The sequence below is a fragment of the Elephas maximus genome, chromosome 3, assembly GCF_024166365.1.
Source record: "Elephas maximus indicus isolate mEleMax1 chromosome 3, mEleMax1 primary haplotype, whole genome shotgun sequence".
In the NCBI taxonomy this organism is placed as follows: Eukaryota; Metazoa; Chordata; class Mammalia; order Proboscidea; family Elephantidae; genus Elephas; species Elephas maximus.
In genome coordinates this window covers 104,369,120-104,388,139 of record NC_064821.1, presented here as the reverse complement: position 1 = coordinate 104,388,139, position 19,020 = coordinate 104,369,120, and the positions used below count along the sequence as shown (strand labels likewise).

General features: G+C 38.2%; 1 protein-coding gene across 4 annotated transcripts in view; it reads right to left on the bottom strand.

The window, feature by feature from the left end:
* The window catches only part of FGGY (FGGY carbohydrate kinase domain containing), a 627,007-nt gene that overhangs the window by 1,880 nt on the left and 606,107 nt on the right, over nucleotides 1-19,020 (bottom strand). The gene's annotated exons all lie outside the window — the stretch shown is intronic.

Below are 19,020 nucleotides of genomic sequence, written 5' to 3'. Positions count from 1 at the left end.
AGGATCTGCTTCTGAAAAGTCACAGCCTTGAAAACCCTATGGAGCAGTTCTGCACACATGGGCTGTCCATGAGTCAGAATTAACTGCATGGCAACCATTAAGGACAACATCATGTTTGGGGAGTTGAATGAAACTGAACTTTCAAATACTAGTGGTAATTTTATAAATTGGCATAATCTTTTGGAAATTTATTTGGCAATATATATCAAGAGCCTTTAAAATATTCAAACCCTTTAAGCCAATAATTCCCTTCCAGAATCTATTTTAAGAAAATAAATCAAATGCCAACAAAGTTATTGATTACACTGCTATTTATCAAGCCGGGGGGGGGGGGGGAGAAAGACATGGCCATTAAATGTCTAAAAGAGGAATAATTAAATACATTATGATATACCCATACAATTAAATATAACCATTAAAATATTTTCAGAGAAGTTTAAAGACTCAGGAAAAGGCTTACAAAAGACCAAAGAAAAAATAAGGATACAAATCTGTGCATACAGTATGGATCTCTACATATATAATAGTATATGTGTGTGTGTATATATAAATATGTATTTATGTATTGATTCCTATTTCTGTGTGCATATATGTGTGGTTAATATATATACATGCACTGAGGAGAGAGATTGAAGGAAATAAATGTTAACAGTGGTTGATAATGTCTAGATATTGGGATATTAGGTGAGTTTTACCTTCTTTATACTTTACAGTAATTGTGAAACTTTCTACAGTCATTTTATTATCAGAAAAAACCAAAGACTGAAAATTCTTTTAATTGTGAATACAGTAGAATCTCAACTGTGGAAGAATATATATAAATACACACACACATATCTATGATAAACAGAGATCGAAAAGAGAATCGGGGATAATTAAGCACAAACTTCAGTGTTACAGAGACTTGCTACGACTTATTGCCTGGGTGGTGGGCAAGTCACTTAACGTTATTAAGCCTCAGTTTCAGTCTCAGTAAACTAAGATAATGCTAGTATATTTCTGTATTGGAAGCCCTGGTGACATAGTGGTTAAGTGGTACAGCTGTATTGGTTAGAGGTCCCTGGGTGGTGCAAGTAATTTATGCTTAACTAACTACTAACCTAAAAAGGTTGGTAGTTCAAACCCATCCAGCACCACCACAGAAGAAAGACCTGGTGATCTGCTTCTGTAAACATTACAGCCAGGAAAACCCAATGGAGCAGTGGGGTCAGCATGAGTTGGAATCGACTCAAAGGCAACAAGTTTGTTTTTGTTTGTTTGGTTATATATAGTGGTGATAAGTAGGAGAAACCAAACTTGGATAACTTAATAATAAAAAAAAATGTTGTTGGAAAAATATAGGAAAACTCACAGATCGAGAAGGAAGGCTGAGGAACCAGGCATATGAAAAGGCAGGACCCAGAGCAGCATTTTGGCTCAAGATCACAATAACTATGGGGCACCTTCTCAGGGCATAAACACCTAGAGAAGTATGGTAAAATGGTTGCTCAGTCTTTGGGAGTCATTCTGTCTTGGGATATGTGTCCAACCCTTTGCCAGAAGAGGATAGCGCACCTAGACTGGCTGGCCCACAGTGACTGCAGACCCAAGAGGAAATCATGAATGAGGTGGTTATCAGTAGAAGGGAAGGGGAATGAGTGCCTGCAGACAAAAATACAAACTGTTCCCCCCACATGACCTCATAGGATTGTTGTGAGGATCAAATGCATGTAAGATGCACATAAATCCTAGCTCATAAAATAATTTTTTTTTTTTAACAGTAGGCACTAAATAACTTTTGGCTGTTACATACTCTGAACGAGTATGTCTTGGGGTGTGAGCGTATGCACTCTAAAAGGAGGTGAAAGAAAATGCGCTAGTTATTAGTAAAGGTCACTTAAATGGTGATTATTTTTAATTTTTAGAAGTTTTCCAATTTCACCAAAATGGTCAAATACTACCTTTTTAATTAAAACAAACCCAAATTTATTTTCAAAAAGAAAGACGCAATCAGGATGAGATTTTTACATTCTGAGTTGGGCTGTAAGAAGATGGATAGATAAAAGGAGAGAATCCCTGATTGCAAAAACCAAACCAAACCTACTGTCATCAAGTCAGTTCCAACTTAGAGTAACCTATAGGACAGAGTAGAACTACCCCCATAGGATTTCCAAGGCAGTAAATCTTTACAGAATCAGACTGCCACATCTTTCTCCTGTGGAGCAACTGGTGGGTTCGCACCACCAACCTTTCAGTTAGCTGCCGACTGCTTTAACCATTGTGCCATCTGGGCTCCGATCCCTTATTAGCCCCCAAAATCACTGCGGTGAAGTTGGTTCCAACTCATAGCGACCCCATAGAGTTTTCAAAGCTGTGATCTCTACAGTAGCGGACTGTCACATCTTTCGCCTGCAGAACCACGGTGGTTTCGAACCGCCAAGTTTCAGTTAGCAGTCCATCGCTTTAACCACTGTACCACCAGGGCTCCAATCCCTGATTAAAACCAAATCAAACCCATTGCCATTGAGTTGATTCCAACTCACAGCGACCCTACAGGACAGAGTAGACTGCCCTTAGAGTTTCCAAGGAGTGGCTGGTAGATTTGAACTGCCGACCTTTCGGTTAGCAGACAAACTCTATTAGGCACCTTAAATAGAACTGAAGTAGGCTGTACTTGTAAAGAGAAAATCTGTGCCTTGCACACACAGTTGAAGGAATGAAGAAATGGAGGATTCTAAGACTTTCCCTGCAGATTTCTAGATGCCCTGGATGCTGAGAGTACATACCAGCTAGAAGTGTATGTACAGAAGATACACAGAGAGAGCAGCCATACTAACGGAGCGACCCTACCAGCAACAAACAGTACAAAGCATTCACTCCTGGAGCAAGCTTTATTAGACACACCTAGAGAATCCTGACAGCATTGCTTAGGCAGAGCTGTACCTTCCACAGTCCCCAAAACAGAATTCTTCTGGCTGTTTTAGGAATGAAGGAAGGAAGAAGGGACAAGGAAAGGAAGAGAGAGGAAGAAGTGCAACATAGGTTAGATTTCAGCAACAGAGAGAGGGAGGAAGCCATAGGGGTTAACTTGGTTCTCTAGACTGCAGTCCATAATATCCAAAGAACTATGGCAAACTCAGGCTACATTTGAGCCAGCATCAATGTCCACAGGTGGTTGAATGCAGTAGCCGACATTTCTAGACTGTGACAATTTTCAGAATCTGGGAGATACTTTGGAATACTAATGCCCCAGTCCTGGGGAAGAAAATTTAAAGCTCTAGGTAGAGTCCTAGGAAAAAAAGTGGTGACAAAAACTGACACTTTACGTCTTCTAGGGGCCTGTAATCACAGTGAGCCCAAGTTTCCGGAGCTCACTTGAGCTCCATCAAATACCAAGTTTAGGGAAGCAAAACCAACCCCAGACACAACCCATGGGTGAGCTTTAGCTTCTGTTAGAGACAATCTTGGACAGAAATTCCTGGGAACTAAGTGGCTCTAAACTCTCAGTTGAGGAGGCTGGGAAGCAGGGACTAACTTCACTCCCACAGATGATTTCAGCTGGGGTGGCTAGTGATTGGAGAAAGAGGATCCAGAATGTGGACTACTTCCCACTGTGGATAAAAGGAGATATTCATCCCTACTTCACAATGAACAGTAACTGACGCATTATGAAACTCATGCTCATTTAGAGACTTCCCTGACACTGGGAATTTTGCTCTTCCAGCTTTTATAGACTCACGTTTCAGAGATACCGCTTACAGAAGCTACCTCTTAATGCATTTTAGTTCAACATTTGCAAGAAGATGTTAGCACCTACCTGTTGAGCTGCCCTAAGAGAGGTAATTCTAAGATTTCAATGGAGAAGTTCAGGCCAAATTAGGAGTGAAGGCATCTCTGCCACTGGAGACTGTAAATCTAAAGAGCAAGGGATTTTAAAATTCCACCACAAGTGGAGAAAAAAATCATTACTTCACAGATTTTTGTTGTAGTAGCAAGTCACAAGGTGGGTTTCCCAGGAAGCAAACTCTGAGACTGAGATTAGCACGCAGAAGTGCTCTTGAGAATAACAGCTGTGGAAGGGAAATAAGGGAAAGAAGCAGAAGTGGACAAAAGGAGCAAGCAGGTGTAATGCAGTCCTAGTGAAAGTTCCAACTATCCCCTGGGGAGCTCTGAAGCTGGAGTGGTCCTTCTGGTTGTCTTGAGATGGGATGAAAGGGGTCTGGGCTTTATACTTCTGTGTTGACCAGTCATTAGAAACAGGCAGCCCTGAAAGCGTGACAGTTGAGGCAATTCACGATTATAGCTGGTGCACAAGGGCTGTCTGCTGGCCACACCCCAGATGCCGGGGATCCAGGCATCATATCACAGTATCTTCTACACAGCAGTAGCAGCCATAGTCATTTGAGTGATGCTTGGGGTCCCATCACTTAGAAAAGTGAAGCATAGTGTCAGAAGGAGCATGAGCAGGTAACCACAAAATTAACCATAAATTCAAGATTTGACAACTTCCAGTCTTGAAGTTCTAAATAGTAAAATGTCATAACAGCAAAGTTATACGGTGATAGAGGAAGAATGTTGGTATCTGTGATTTTTGGATTGAGAAGGCTTGAAAGTGTGATGGACTTTAGTCACAGTTATAATGTCACGTAAAGGCTAATTAGGAGCTCTGGTAGCAGAAGGGAGTCCTGGTGGCTCAGTGGTTTAGAGCTCACCTGCCAACCAAAAGGTGAACAGTTTGATACCAGCCACTCCGTGGAAGAGCTACAGGGAAGTTCTGCTTTGTCCTATAGTTGGAATAGAATCAACAGCAACAGGTTGGGGTTTTTTTTTTTTTTTTGGTAGCACAAGGCTAAGCACTCAACTGCTAACCGAAAGGCTGGCAGTTTGAACCTACTCAGCAGCTCTGCAGGAGAAAGACCAGGCAATCTGCTTCCATAAAGATTATAGCTTACAAAACCCTATGGGGCAGTTCTACTCTGTCCCATAGGGTCTCTATGAATGAAAATCGACTCGACAGCACCTACAACAGCAACAAAAGATAGATATCAAATAATTAAATGAATGTCGCCATGGAAGATTTAAGACTAGAATGCCTGGAGAAACAAAAGTTATAAAAAGATAAATTACTGCACAGGGTAATATTATCAATTATATTTTAAATGAGGGGAAAGGGTACTTAGTTTGCCATTTATTGAATGAAAATAAATTTCTTAAGCATATTTAATTTCACCCCAAATCTCTAAACCAAATATAATTGGACTTAATTATTTTATCTTGTCATAAATAACTCATGAGAAATAAAATTTTATATGACAAGGTATAGATACCATTTTTTAAAAAACTTGAAAACAATAGGGAACAAAAATAGACATTTGGTAAAAGGTACTGACAATGTGACAAATCTAAGAATACCATTTAAACACATAAATTCTATAGTTTATCTCAGTTTATCTAAGTAAATATAAGACATGTCATCATTCTACACTCTAGTAGAAAAGATGATCCATGCCTCCCATTCAGTTGTGACCTATTTTATATGTACAAAAATCCTTCTAACCCGTGTAAGCAGGTTTTAAAAATAAAGGCCGAACAGTGACACATAGTGGCTAATCATTTAATCTACAGATGTTTGTCCCTAAAAGAAAAAAAAAATCAAATTTTACAGCATAATTACCCAGGGTACCTTTCATTGTTTACAGGGGTGTATTTTGTATTTTCAAAAGCAAAGTTCCTTAATTTACATTACGTATATGGATAAAACCACATTCACTTTCTAATGAGGATGGGGATCATTGTGTTAAAAATACTGCTTGTATTTTATTATAGCTTGAGAAAACCGTATCTGAAACTATTGTGGCTAAATATGGTGCCTTGACACCTCCACATGCGTAACAGTTGAAAATACATTAAAATGATATTGCATAAGCAGATCCAACATCTAGCTCACTTTTCTCCATAGGTTAGATATTATGACTTATATCAAACATACATTAAAATACCAAGAGGATAGAGGAAAGGGATTTTTCAGATCATTTATGTCGGACAGTAAGGACAGAAGAAGAGGGTGGCTACTTAACCATGAGCAATAACAAATTGGGCTGTACGAACAAAGGTTGTTAGCTGCCATTGAATACAATGGAACAAAATGTTGTCAGGTCCTTTGCCATCTTCGCAATCGTTGGTATGCTTGAGTGCACTGTTGCAGCCACTGCATTTTGAGTGCCTTCCAACGTAGGGGACTCATAGCACTATATCAGAGAATATTTTGTTGTGATTCATAGGGTTATCATCGACTAATTTTCGAAAGTAGATCGCCAGGTCTTTCATCCTGGTCTGTCTTAGTCTAGAAACTCTGCTGAAACCTATCAACCATGGGCGACCCTGCTTGCGTTTGAAATACCAATGGCATAGCTTCCAGCATCATAGTAACATGTGGGCCACCACAGTAGAACAGACTGACAGATGGGTGGTAGAAGAACAACGGAGGAGTGTAGAAATGCCAGGAAAGATGTATGAAGGGTATATTAATACGAGCAGTTGTGGGAAACACCTTAAAATCCAGTATAGTTAATGAAAGTTTTGAAATTAGTTAGCCAGATAAACAAATGCTTCCTGATGTTATTTGGAAATATTTCTCAGAGGTCCTAAAAACAAAACAATAAAGAAAAACAAAACAAAACTGATCAGGGTTTAACCTTATACAGAAAAGAGAGAAGCTACATGTTTCTTTCAAGTAGGGGACTTGACATTAGAAAAATGTTTTGTATGAATGTGATTGGTGGCCAAGACGATATCCAATCTTGAAGCTATAAGCAAGAATGACCATAATAGCTAAAATATCTGAAGTACCTACTAGGTGCCATGTACTACTCTCGGTGCTTTCCATGTGTTAATTCATTTTCCTCAATAACCTGATGAGGTCTGTAATATTTTTAATCATTATTGTACAGATGGGGAAACTGATACACAAAGAAGTACGCAAGTTCATAGAACTAACAAGTAGCTTACTTCAAAGAACACTCTTCCAGATGTGAGGAGGAGACTCTGCCTAGGGGAGCTCAGAGCTGATTTTGTTTATTTATTTATTTTATTGTGCTTTAAGTGAAAGTTTACAAACCAAGTCAGTCTCTCATATAAAAACTTATATACACCTTGCTATATACTCCTAGTTGCTCTCCCTCTAATGAGACAGCACACTCCTTCCCTCCACTGTCTGTTTTTGTGCCCATTTGACCAGCTTCTGACCCCCTCTGCCCTCTCATCTCCCCTCCAGGGAGGAGATGCCAACATAGTCTCATGTGTCTACTTGATCCAAGATGCTCACTCACCAGTATCATTTTCTATCCCATAGTCCACTCCAATCCCTATCTGAAGAGTTGGCTTTAGGAATGGTTCCTGTCTTGGAGTAACAGAAGTTCTGGGGACCATGACCTCTGGGGTCCTTCTAGTCTCAGTCAGACCATTAAGTCTGGTGTTTTTATAAGAATTCGGGGTCTGTATCCCACCACTCTTCTGCTCCCTCACGGGTTCTCTGTCGTGTTGCCTGTGAGGACAGTCATTGGTTGTAGCTGGGCACCATCTAGCTCTTCTGGTCTCAGGCTGATGTAGTCTCCGGTTTATGTGGCCCTTTCTGTCTCTTGGGCTTGTAATTACCTTGTATCTTTGGTATTCTTCATTCTCCTTTGCTCCAGGTGGGTTGAGACCAATTGTTCCATCTTAGATGGCCACTTGCTAGCGTTTAAGACCCCAGATGCCACTCTCCGAAGTGGGATGCAGAATGTTTTCTTAATAGATTTTAGTATGCCAATTTACTTAGATGTTCCCTGAAACCATGGTCCCCACCTCCCCCCACCCCCGGTTACGCTGATCTTTGAGGGATTAAGTTTATTCCAGAAACTTCATTGCTTTTGGTTTAGTCCAGTTGTGCTGACCTCTCCTGTATTGTATGTTGTCTTTCCCTTTACCTAAAATAGTTTTATCTACTATCTAATTAGTGAAAACCCCTCTCCCTCCCTCCCTCCCTGCTCTCTTAACCATCAAAGAATATTTTCTTCTCTGTTTAAACTATTTTCCAAGTTCTTTTAATAGTGGTCTCATACAGTATTTGTCCTTTTGCAACTTACTAATTTCACTCAGCATAATGCCTTCCAGATTCCTCCATGCTATGAAGTGTTTCACGGATTCATCATGGTTCTTTATCGATGCGTAGTATTCCATTGTGTGAATATACCATAATTTATTTATTCATTCATCCGTTGATGGGCACCTTGGTTGGTTCCATCTTTTTTCTATTGTAGACAGTGCTGCAGTGAACATGAGTATGCATATATCTCTTCGTGTAAAGGCTCAGAGCTGATTTTTAAAGATAATCATTGCAAAATAAAATATAGCATATGCAATCCTTCTTCAGTCATTCTGATCTGTATTTCAACTTGTTACTGAAATATTTCTTCAGGCAATCAGCATTCTTTTTGTCCAACAGTGTGAGGTAAGCAAAACCATCATGTCTAAGTGAATGAAATTAATTACTACCTATTAGAGAATCTGCTGACTGAAGGTTTCTGGCTACAGTAGATGACTCAGGGACCTTGAAGGTATTAAACTTCTGACATTTTTTTTCTGAAGATGAGCTTGAACTAATACTTCTGTCCAATTTTTCTTACAAACATGATCTTCCTGAAGAATAATTTTTTTAAAAAAAACCACACCCCTTGCCACTGAATTGATCCCAACTTATGAAGAATAATTACATAGGATTAAATAACTGGCCTACTTTTGGGGCTGTATTTCTTTCTTACGTACAAAGTTCTTTATTTTTATGTTACTGTTGCCTGATTCATATTCTCTAGCTCATTCATGCTCTCTCTGTATATGTATCAAGAATAACAAAAATCATAACCCTTGAACCTTAAATACTTCAGCACACATTTTCTAAGTATAAGGAAATTTTCCAACTTAACCCCATAGGAGTATCCCTGGAAATTTAACATTGATGCAATATTATTTAATATCCTTATTTAAATCCTCAATTGTCCCCAATTATTATTTTCTATTTCTTTTACAGGATCCAAAATCTAATGTCAAAATCTAGGCCTGCTTTAATGTAGTCACTTCCTTAGCCTGTGTGTATATGTGTGTGTGTGTGTGTGTGTGTGATCTTTCATGACAGTGACATTTTTGAAGAGTCCAGGTGTTTTACAGACTGTCTCTCAATTTGGATTTGTCTGTTTGTTCATGACTGGATCTGGGTTAACCGTTTTTGGCAGGAACACTGCAGACATGATACTGTAAGCTCAGTGCATCACATCAGTGGGAACGCGGTACTGTTTGTCCAGTTATTGGGGATGTTAAATTTTATCATTTCCTCAGGATGGGGCCTGCCAGATTTCGCCATTGTTAAAGGTGTTTTTTTCCATCTCAGTTACTAAGGAACATGACACTGTGTGAAAATGCTGTTCCCCAAAAGCTTTTCACTGTCAACTTTTAACATCCATTGGTAATTATTGCCTGAATCAATTATTACTATAAAAAAAAAAAAACACAAACCTGTTGCTGGCAAGTCGATTCTGACTTATAGTGACCCTGCAGAACAGAATGGAACTGCCACATAGGCTGTGATGTTTAAGATTGTGTGTCAACTTGCCTGGGCCATCATTCTCAGGGTTTATATGTGATCACTCCCATGATAGGATCTGCTGTGAGTAGCCAAACAGCTGAAAGGGAGTTTCCTTGGGGGTGTGGCCTCCATCCAAATATAAGCAGACATTCTGGCATTTTGCTTGCTCTGGATCTTGCCTCTACCTCCTGTTTTGTCTGACCTCCGGTTCTTGGGACTTGAGCTATCAGCTTATCTGCTGATCCTGGAATTAGTTGATCTTCACAGCCTGTGAGTGGAGCCCTGCTCTCTGACCTGCTGATCTTAGGTTTGCCAGCCCCTGCGGCTATGGGATAAGACTCTATCCTACTCCACGAATTTAGGACGTTCCAGCTTATACAATTATGTGAGCTGTTTCTTTGATATAAATCTCTCTATATATTTATATGCTTTGCTGGTTTTGCTTCTCTAGAGTACCCAGCCTAAGACATGGGGTTTCCAAGGAGTGACTGGCAGATTCAAATTGCTGACCTTTTGGTTAGCAGCGGAGATCTTAACTACTGTGCCACCAGAGCTCCAAATTAAATTACTGTAGTGGTTATAAAATGATAACTTTCTATTTTTATTTTTCCTTTCACATCTATTAGGTAGCATTATTTTGGAAAAAATAGTTTTTCCTCTTTTCTCCACAGCCACCTTTAAAATTTTTAAATGTAGCTATGGACTCAAAAATTTTATTTTTATTTACTGTATTTGTCTTAGTCATCTAGTGCTGCCATAACAGGAATGCCACAAGTAGATGGCTTTAACAAAGAGAAATTTATTTTCTCACAGTCTAGTAGGTTACAAGTCTAAATTCAGGGTGTAGGCTCCAGGGGAAGGCTTTCTTTCTCTGTCAGCTCTGGAGAAAGGTACTTGTCCTCAATCTTCCCCTGGTCGAGGAGCTTCTCAGGAGCAGGGATCCCAGGTCCAAAGGATGTGCTCTGCTCCTAGTGCTGCTTTCTTGGTGGTATGAGGTCCCCACTCTCTGCTTGCTTCCTTTTCCTTTTATCTCTTGAGAGATAAAAGGTGGTGTAGGCCACATCCCAGGGAAGCTCCCTTTAGGTTGGATCAGGGAGGTGACCTGGGTAAGGGTGGTGTAACAATCCCACCCTAATCCTCTTAACATAAAATTACAATCACAAAATGGAGGACAACATAGAATACTGGGAATCATGGCCTAACCTAGTTGATACACACATTTTTGGGAGGAAACAGTTCAATCCCTGACAGTATTATCATCCATTCCTGTCACTATTCATTTTAATCATCAAAATTGTTCCAAATTTGGCTAGTAGGAGCCACTTCAGTTTGGCTTCTATGTCCTTTTGACATGCCCCCACCATTTTTTTTTTTTTTTTTTTTAGCTTTTCTATCCTTTCTGGCATAACAAGATATTCCAGACTCACTCTGTACTTTCCCTACCCCTATCCTGGTATCAGCCATTTCTCTAAGGAGCCCTGGTTCCACGTTGTGGGAAATGGTGTTTAGTAAGTCTGGACTTCTGTGAGCAAAGACTCCATTTTATAGTCTCATTCCTTGCATGTTAGATTTTACTTCCTCATTAAAATAGAAACATCCCGATAAAAACTAAAGCATTGAACCTGATAGTCATTTACACTTTAGAGTGAAAATATCAGCCCATTTCTTGAATAAGAGATAAGAAGGTGAAATAATGAGGACATTGAACACCTGGGGAAGCAGAGCAGTGAGACATAGCCAATGAAGGAAATAGGAAAGCTAACATCAATGTTCTCTCTTCCACATTTTTTTTTTACATGATTTAAATAAATCCTCACAGCAACCCACATTTTTCAGATGAACAGGTCACTTGTTCAGAATGTGCAGTTTATATGGCAGTGATTCAGAACAAAACCTCCTATTTATCTAACTTCTAAATCCTCATCTGTGCCTTCTATTACCCCTTAGCTGTTCTCAAGTCAAGTAAGTAGGTCTGCTGGCCGCAGAAGACAAGTTCCACCTGCTTCCAGTTTTGAGCAGGGCAAACTCTTGCCATTCCCTCTTTTACTTGAAGTTGCTAATTGAGAATTGTGTACACAGCTGCCCTCATAAGCACTGTCTTTTGGTTGAGAATAAGGTCCAAATTCATTCTCTCTACTGCTCAGGAAGTCTGTGAGAAACAATTTCTTATTTCATTTACTTTCGGTATTGACTTAGAACAGATAAGCATCTCAAACTAAATGTTGTCTTCGATTATTCATTGCAAGTACTGCCTGTTGACAAAAGTTAGTACTAGTGTGGGAAAGTTTGTTTCAGGCTTTTAAGAGGTAACTGAAGCAAGCTGCCTGAGAAACAATGTTGGGTACAAAGCCCAGCAGAACAAGGTTTTTTTGCTCTCTTTGTTGTTGATTTTGTTCAACATCCTGAACTCCCTTGATTCTCAGTATTTTCACTGTAAATGGAGATAAAATAGTTTGCCTGCTTGAAGAAAGTAGACCGGACACCTATTATGCCATCAATATTGCTTTAAGCAACTTCTGTATAGGTAGAACGAGCACCTGGTGGATTCAAACTGCCAGCTTTGGTTTGTATAGTTAGGGGAGCACTTGTGGTGGAGTGGGTAAGAGTTTGGCTGGCAACCAAAAGGTCAACAGTTCCTACCAGCTGCTCCTTAGAAACTCTATGGGACGGTTCTACTCTGTCCTATAGGGTCACAATGAGTCAGAATTGACTTGATGGCAACGGATTTGATTTGATTTTTTTTTTATATATAGGTAAAGGAGCCCTGGTGGCACAGTGGTTAAGAGTGGTTAAGAGCTTGGCTGCTAAACAAAAGGTTGGCAGTTTGAATCCACCAGCTGCTTGTTGGAAGCCTTATGGGGCAGTTCTACTCTGTCCTGTAGGATTGCTATGAGTCAGAATTGGCTCGATAGCAACAGGTTGGGTTGTTGTCGTTGTTGTTTTATAGGCAGAATGAGGGCTGTGGTGGTTATCAGTAGAATTCTTGTCTTCCACGTAGGAGACCCAGGTTTGATTTCCAGCCAATGACCCTCCCGCACAGCCACCACTCATTTGTCCGTGAAGACTTGCATGTTGCTGTGAGGCTGAATATGTTTCAGAGAACCTTCCAGACTAATACAGACTAGGAAGAGAGATGATCTACTTGTGAAAATTAACCGATGAAACCCTTTGGATCACAATGGTCCAATCCCACTGTGCATAGGGTGGCTGTGAGTCAGGGGCAGACTGAAGAGCAGCTAACAGCAACAACAACAACAACGTAGACATAGATTATTTCCTTTGATAATAGACATGTAGAGAAATATAAGGTATAGCCACCTAACCCCCATTATGCTTACTACCTACTTGAGGATGCAGGACTTGAATGTAAAAAGGGAAAAAATAATAATACAAGGATGTATGTGCAAAGCGCCATGGAAGCATCAAAGGCAAGAGAACAGATAGATCACCAAGGACAATATAAGCTTCCCAATTTAAAATAATAATAAAATATATTTTTTTTCTTTTTCCTACCAATGTTCTGAGAAAGAAAAGAAAGAAAAAGGAAGGAGGAGGGTGAAAAGGGAGGGAAGAAATGCAGAGAGAAGATAAAGGTAACTATATAGGTAAATATAAAAGTATTAATGTGTTTTTGGTTTGTAACTCCTTTTTTTCTCATATTATTTAAAATGCATCTGCGTAAAACAGTAATTATAAGTTTATGTTGGTGGGCACACAATTTATAAAGATGTAATTTGTGACAATAAAAAATATCAAGGGGAGATGGAACTATATAAGAGCAAAGTTTCTGTATACTATCAAAACTAGAGTTGGTATTAATTCAAACTAGATTGGCATAAATGGATGATGTTAATTTTAATCCTCAGGGAAACCACCAGGGAAATAACAAATATATATATATTTAAAGAAATGAAGAAAGAATCGAAATAGAACACTAGAAAATATATATTCAACACACAAAAAAAGGCAGTAACGAAGAAACTGCGGAAGAAAAATTACATAGGCCTGTGATGGTTAATTTTATGTGTCAGCTTGGCTAGGCTGTGGTGCCCAGTTGTTTGGTTAAACACTGCTCTAGATGTTTTTATGAGGTATTTACATGTGATTAAATCAGTTATCCTTAAGTAAATCAGAGTACCCCCCCATAATATGGGTGGGCCTCAGCCAATCAGTTGAAGGCCTTAGCAGCAAAAAGGGAAGTTTCTTGAGGGAGTATTCTGCCTCCTGACTATGAGTAGATATCTTACCAGAGTTTCCTCTCTCCCTTTTCTCCTGGCCTACCAATTCTGGAACACAAGACTGCCTAAATTTTTCAGTCTGTTGCCTGACCTATACATTTTGGACTTGCTAGCCCCACAATCATGTGAGCCAATCTCTTACAGGGAGGGAGAGAGATCTTACTGGTTATGTTTTTCTAGGGAATCCTGACTAAGACAAGCCTATATATAAAACAAATGGAAAAATGGGGGAAGAATATCCTTCCTTAGCAGTAATTAAATTAAATGTAAATGAGCTGAAAACTCTGATCAAAAGACTGAGATTGACAGAACAAATAAAAAAAAAATGATTCAAATATATGCTGTCTGAGGAGCCCTGGTGGCATGATGGTTAAGCACTTGGCTCTAACAGAAAGGTTGGTGGTTCAAACCACCCATCAGCTATGTGGGAGAAAGACCTGGAGATCTGCTTCCATAAAGATTACAGCATAGAAAATCCTACAGGGAAGTTTTACTCTGTCACATGGGGTTGCTGTGAGTTGAAATCAACTTGATGACACCTAACAACAATATGTTGTCTACAAGATACTCACTTTAGATCCAAAGACACAAAGAGGTTGAGAATGAACAGATGGGAAAAAAATATTTTATGCAAACAGTATAATTAAAAGAGAGCTGAAGCTGACGACAAAATAGACTTTAAGGCAAAAGTTGTTACAAGAGACAGAGAAGGAAATTATATTTGATAAAAGGGTCAATCCTTAAGAAATACAATAATTATAAATATGTATGAACCTAAAAACAGAGCCCCAAAATATATGAAGTAAAAACTGACAGAATTGAAGAAAGAAATACTTCAATAATAATAGCTGGGGGCTTTAACATCCTACTTTCAATAATGGATATGACAACTAGAGAGAGGATTGATAAGGAAATGGAAGATTTCAACAATATTATGCACTAATTGACCTAAAAGACATATATATAGCCTCCACCAAACAAAAGCAGAACTCATTATTTTTAAGTTCACATGCAACATTCTCCAGGATAGACCAACAGTTATGCCACAAAATAAGCCTCAATAAAATTTTAAATGACCAAAGTTATACAAAACATCTTTTCTGACTACAATGGAATGACATAAGAAATCAATAACAGGAGGAAATCTGGAAAATTCACAAACCTGTGGAAGTTAAACTACACATTCTTAAACAACTAGTAAGTCAAGAAATAAAAAGAGAATTAGAAAATATTTTGAGATGACTAAAAATAAAAACAAAACATATGAGACACAGTGATGTCAGTGTTCAGTGGGAACAATATAGTTGTAAATATCTATATTTAAAAAAAGATCTCAAATCAATAACCTACCCTTCCACTTTAAGGAATTAGGAAAAAAAGAAAAAAGAGCAAACTAAACCCAAAGTAAGCGGAAGGAATTTTTTTTAAATGTAGGGATAAATAAAACTGAATATAAAAACAGTTTCCATTGCCTTCAAGTCGATTCTGACTCTTAGTGACCCTTATTAAAACGATAGCATCAGCAAAATCAAAAGTTGGTCCTTTGAAAAGATCAACAAAATTGCCAAATCTTTAGCTAAAATGACAAATAAAGTGAGAGAACTCAAATTACTAAAATCAGGAATGAAAGTGGGGCCATTATTAATAACCTTCCAGAAATAAAGAAGATTTTAAGAAATCTATATATATGTATAAAAAGTCAACACGTTAGATAAACTAGATGCAATGGACAAGTTCCTAGAAACACACTACCAAAACTGACTCAAGAAGAAATAGAAAACCCAAATAGACTTATAACAAATAAAGAGATCAAATCCATAATCAGAAAGCCTCCAACAAAGAAAAGCTGAGGACCAAATACCTGCACTGGTGACTTCTACTAAACCTTTAAAGAAGAATGGTTATCCTAAGGTTAAGTAATACCAAAGCCAGACAAAGAAATAACAAGAAAAGGAAAACACAGATCAATATCCTTTATAAATACAGATGCACAAATTCTCAAAATAATACTAAGAAACTGAATCCAGTAGCATATAAAAAATATATACACTGTGACCGAGTGGAATATATCACAGGAATGCAAGGGTGGTTCAACATATGAAAATCAATCCATGAATCCATCTTATTAATAGATAGAGGAAAAACCCTACATGTTCACAATTGATGCAGAAAAAGCCTTTGACAAAATCTAACACCTTTTCATGATGAAAACACTCAACAAACTAGGAATAGAAAAGAACTTCTTTAATCCAGTATAGGTCATCTATGAAAAACCCATAGCTAACATCTTACCTAGTCATGAAATATTGAAAGCTTTCCCGCTAAGATCAGGAATAAGACAAAGACAGATGTATGTCCTTACCATTTATTTTCAACATTGTACAGGAAGATCCAGGGCAATTAGGAAGGAAAAAAAAAAAAAGACAAGCATGCAAATTGGAAAAGCAGAAGTAACATTATCTCCATTAACAGATGACATGATCTTATATAAACCGAAAAACCAAACCCACTGCCGTCAAGTCAATTCCAACTCATAGCGACCCTATAGGACAGAGTAGAACTGCCTGATAGAGTTTCCAATGAGCGCCTGGTGGATTCGAACTGCCAACCTCTTGGTTAGCAGCCATAGCACTTAACCACTACACCACCAGGGTTTCCATGACCTTATATATAAAGCAAAAAAGCCAAACCTGTTCCTGTTGAGTGGATTCGGACTCATAGAGACCCTATAGGACAGACTAAAACTGCCCCATAGGGTTTGCAAGGAGCAACTGGTGGATTCGAACTGCTGATCTTTTGATTAGCAGCCATAGCTCACTGTACCTCTTAACCACTGTGCCACCAGGGCTTCAATCTTACATATAGAAAACCATAAAAAATCTACACCCCCCAAAAGATGATTAGCATTAATAAACGAGTTTAGCAAAGTTGTGGGACAGAATATCAATAAACAAAAAGCAGCTATATTTCTATTAACTACCAATTAGCAATCCAAAAATGAAATAAAGAAAACAATTGTATTTGCAATTGAATGAAAAAGAATAAAATTCTTAGAAATAAATTTAACCAAGCAGGCATAAGACTTGTGCACTGAAAACTACAAAACATTGTTGAAAGAAATTAAAGAAGACCTTAATAAATTTAAATTCATCACATGTCCATTGATTGAAAGACTTGATATTGTTAAAATGGCAATACTCTCCAAGTGATCTAGAAATTCAATGCAATCCTTATGAAATCTCTAATTGCCTTTTTTGCAGTAATGAAGAATTTATCCTAAAATTTATATGTAATTGCAAGGAACTCAAATAGCTGAAACAAAAGAACAAATTTAGAGGACTCACACTTTCTGATTATAAAAGCTACAGTAATCAAAACAGTGTGGTACTGGCATACAGTGGAACATATAGCCCCGTGGAATAAAATTGAAAGAAATAAACCCATGCATCTATGGTCAATTCATTTTTGACAAGGAGGCCAAGATCATTCAATGGGGATGGAATAGTCTTTTCAACTAATTTAATTATTGCTGGGACAATTGGATCTCCATATGCAAAAGAATGAATTTGGGCCCCTACCTCAAATTATATACAAAAATTAATTCAAAATGGACCAAAGACCTTAATGTAAGGGCTAAAACTATAAAACTCTTAGAAGAAAAGATTAACAGACACTTCATCAAAGAGGACATTCAAGCAGCCAACAAACACATGAAAAGGTGCTTGCAATCATGAGCCGTTAAACCCATTGCCGTCGAGTTGATTTCGACTCATAGCAACCCTATAGGACAGAGTAGAACTGCCCTGTAGAGTTTCCAAGGAGTGCTTGGTAGATCTGAACTGCTGACCCTTTGGTTAGCAGCCATAGCACTTAACCACTATGCCACCAGGGTTTCCCATGAGCCATTAGAAAGATGCAAATCAAAGCTACAATGAGATACCATTTCAACCCTGCAAAAATGGCACGGATAAAAAAGGAAAACAACAAACGTTGGTGAGGTTGCAGGGAAATTGGAACGCTTATCCACTGTTGGCAGAATTGTAAAATGGTACAATCACTATGGAAAATGATATGATACTTCAATTCCACTTCTAGGTATACCCCTAGAGATCTAATAGCAGTGACATGAATAGACATATGCACACCTGTGTTCATTGCAGCATTATTCACAATAGCAAAAAGATGGAAACAACCTAAATGCTCATCGACAGATGAATGGATAAACAAAATGTGGTACATACATACAATGGAATACTATGCAGCCATAAAGAATAATGACGAGTCCCCAGAATGAAATGTCTAGAGGACATTTTGCTGAAAGAAATGTCAATCACAAAAGGACAAATATTGTATGATCACACTTTTTTAATGTGACAAGAATAGATATATAAACAGAGATCATTGGTGGTTACTATAGTCTTGTGGGAAAATTCAGTTAATTGGCACAATATAGTTCATAAAGTGTATGTTCTACATCTCAATGTGGTGAGTAGTGTCTGGAGTCTTAAAAGCTTGCACGTGGCATCCAAGATACAACTGCTGATCTCTATTCATCTGGAACGAAAGAGAAAAAAGGAAACCAAAAATTCAGGAAAGAAAATAATCTACAGGACTCATAGCTGACAGGCCTCATCTACCCTGAGACCAGAAGATCCAGATGAAGCCCAGCTACCACCACTAACTGTTTGATCAGGGCCACATTAGACAGATACTTATAGAATGAGAGAAAAATGTGGAACAGAACTCAAATTCTTAAAAAGTCCAGACTTACTGGACCAGTTGAGACTGGAGGACTCCCCGAGACTATTGCCCTTAGATAAGCTTCCAACCTTAAACCATAATTATTCCTTGAGGTCACCTGTTATCTAAATAACAGATTGGATCATGAAATAAAGAACATCACCCAAGGGTAATGAGCTTCTTCTAAAAAAAAAGTATAGGAGATCAAATGGTAAAAATTACTCCAAAGCAAAGATAAGAAGGTGGGGGTGCAGGGAAACTAGAGTACTGGAAATGGTACAACCAAAATGGAATGAAGGAGAATAATGACACATTATGAAAAGTGTAACCAATATCACTGAATAACTTTTGTAGAAATTGTTAAATGGTAACCTAATTTGCTGTGTAAACTCTCACCTTAAACACAATAAAATATCTAAAAAATAAAACTCTTAGAAGAAAATATAT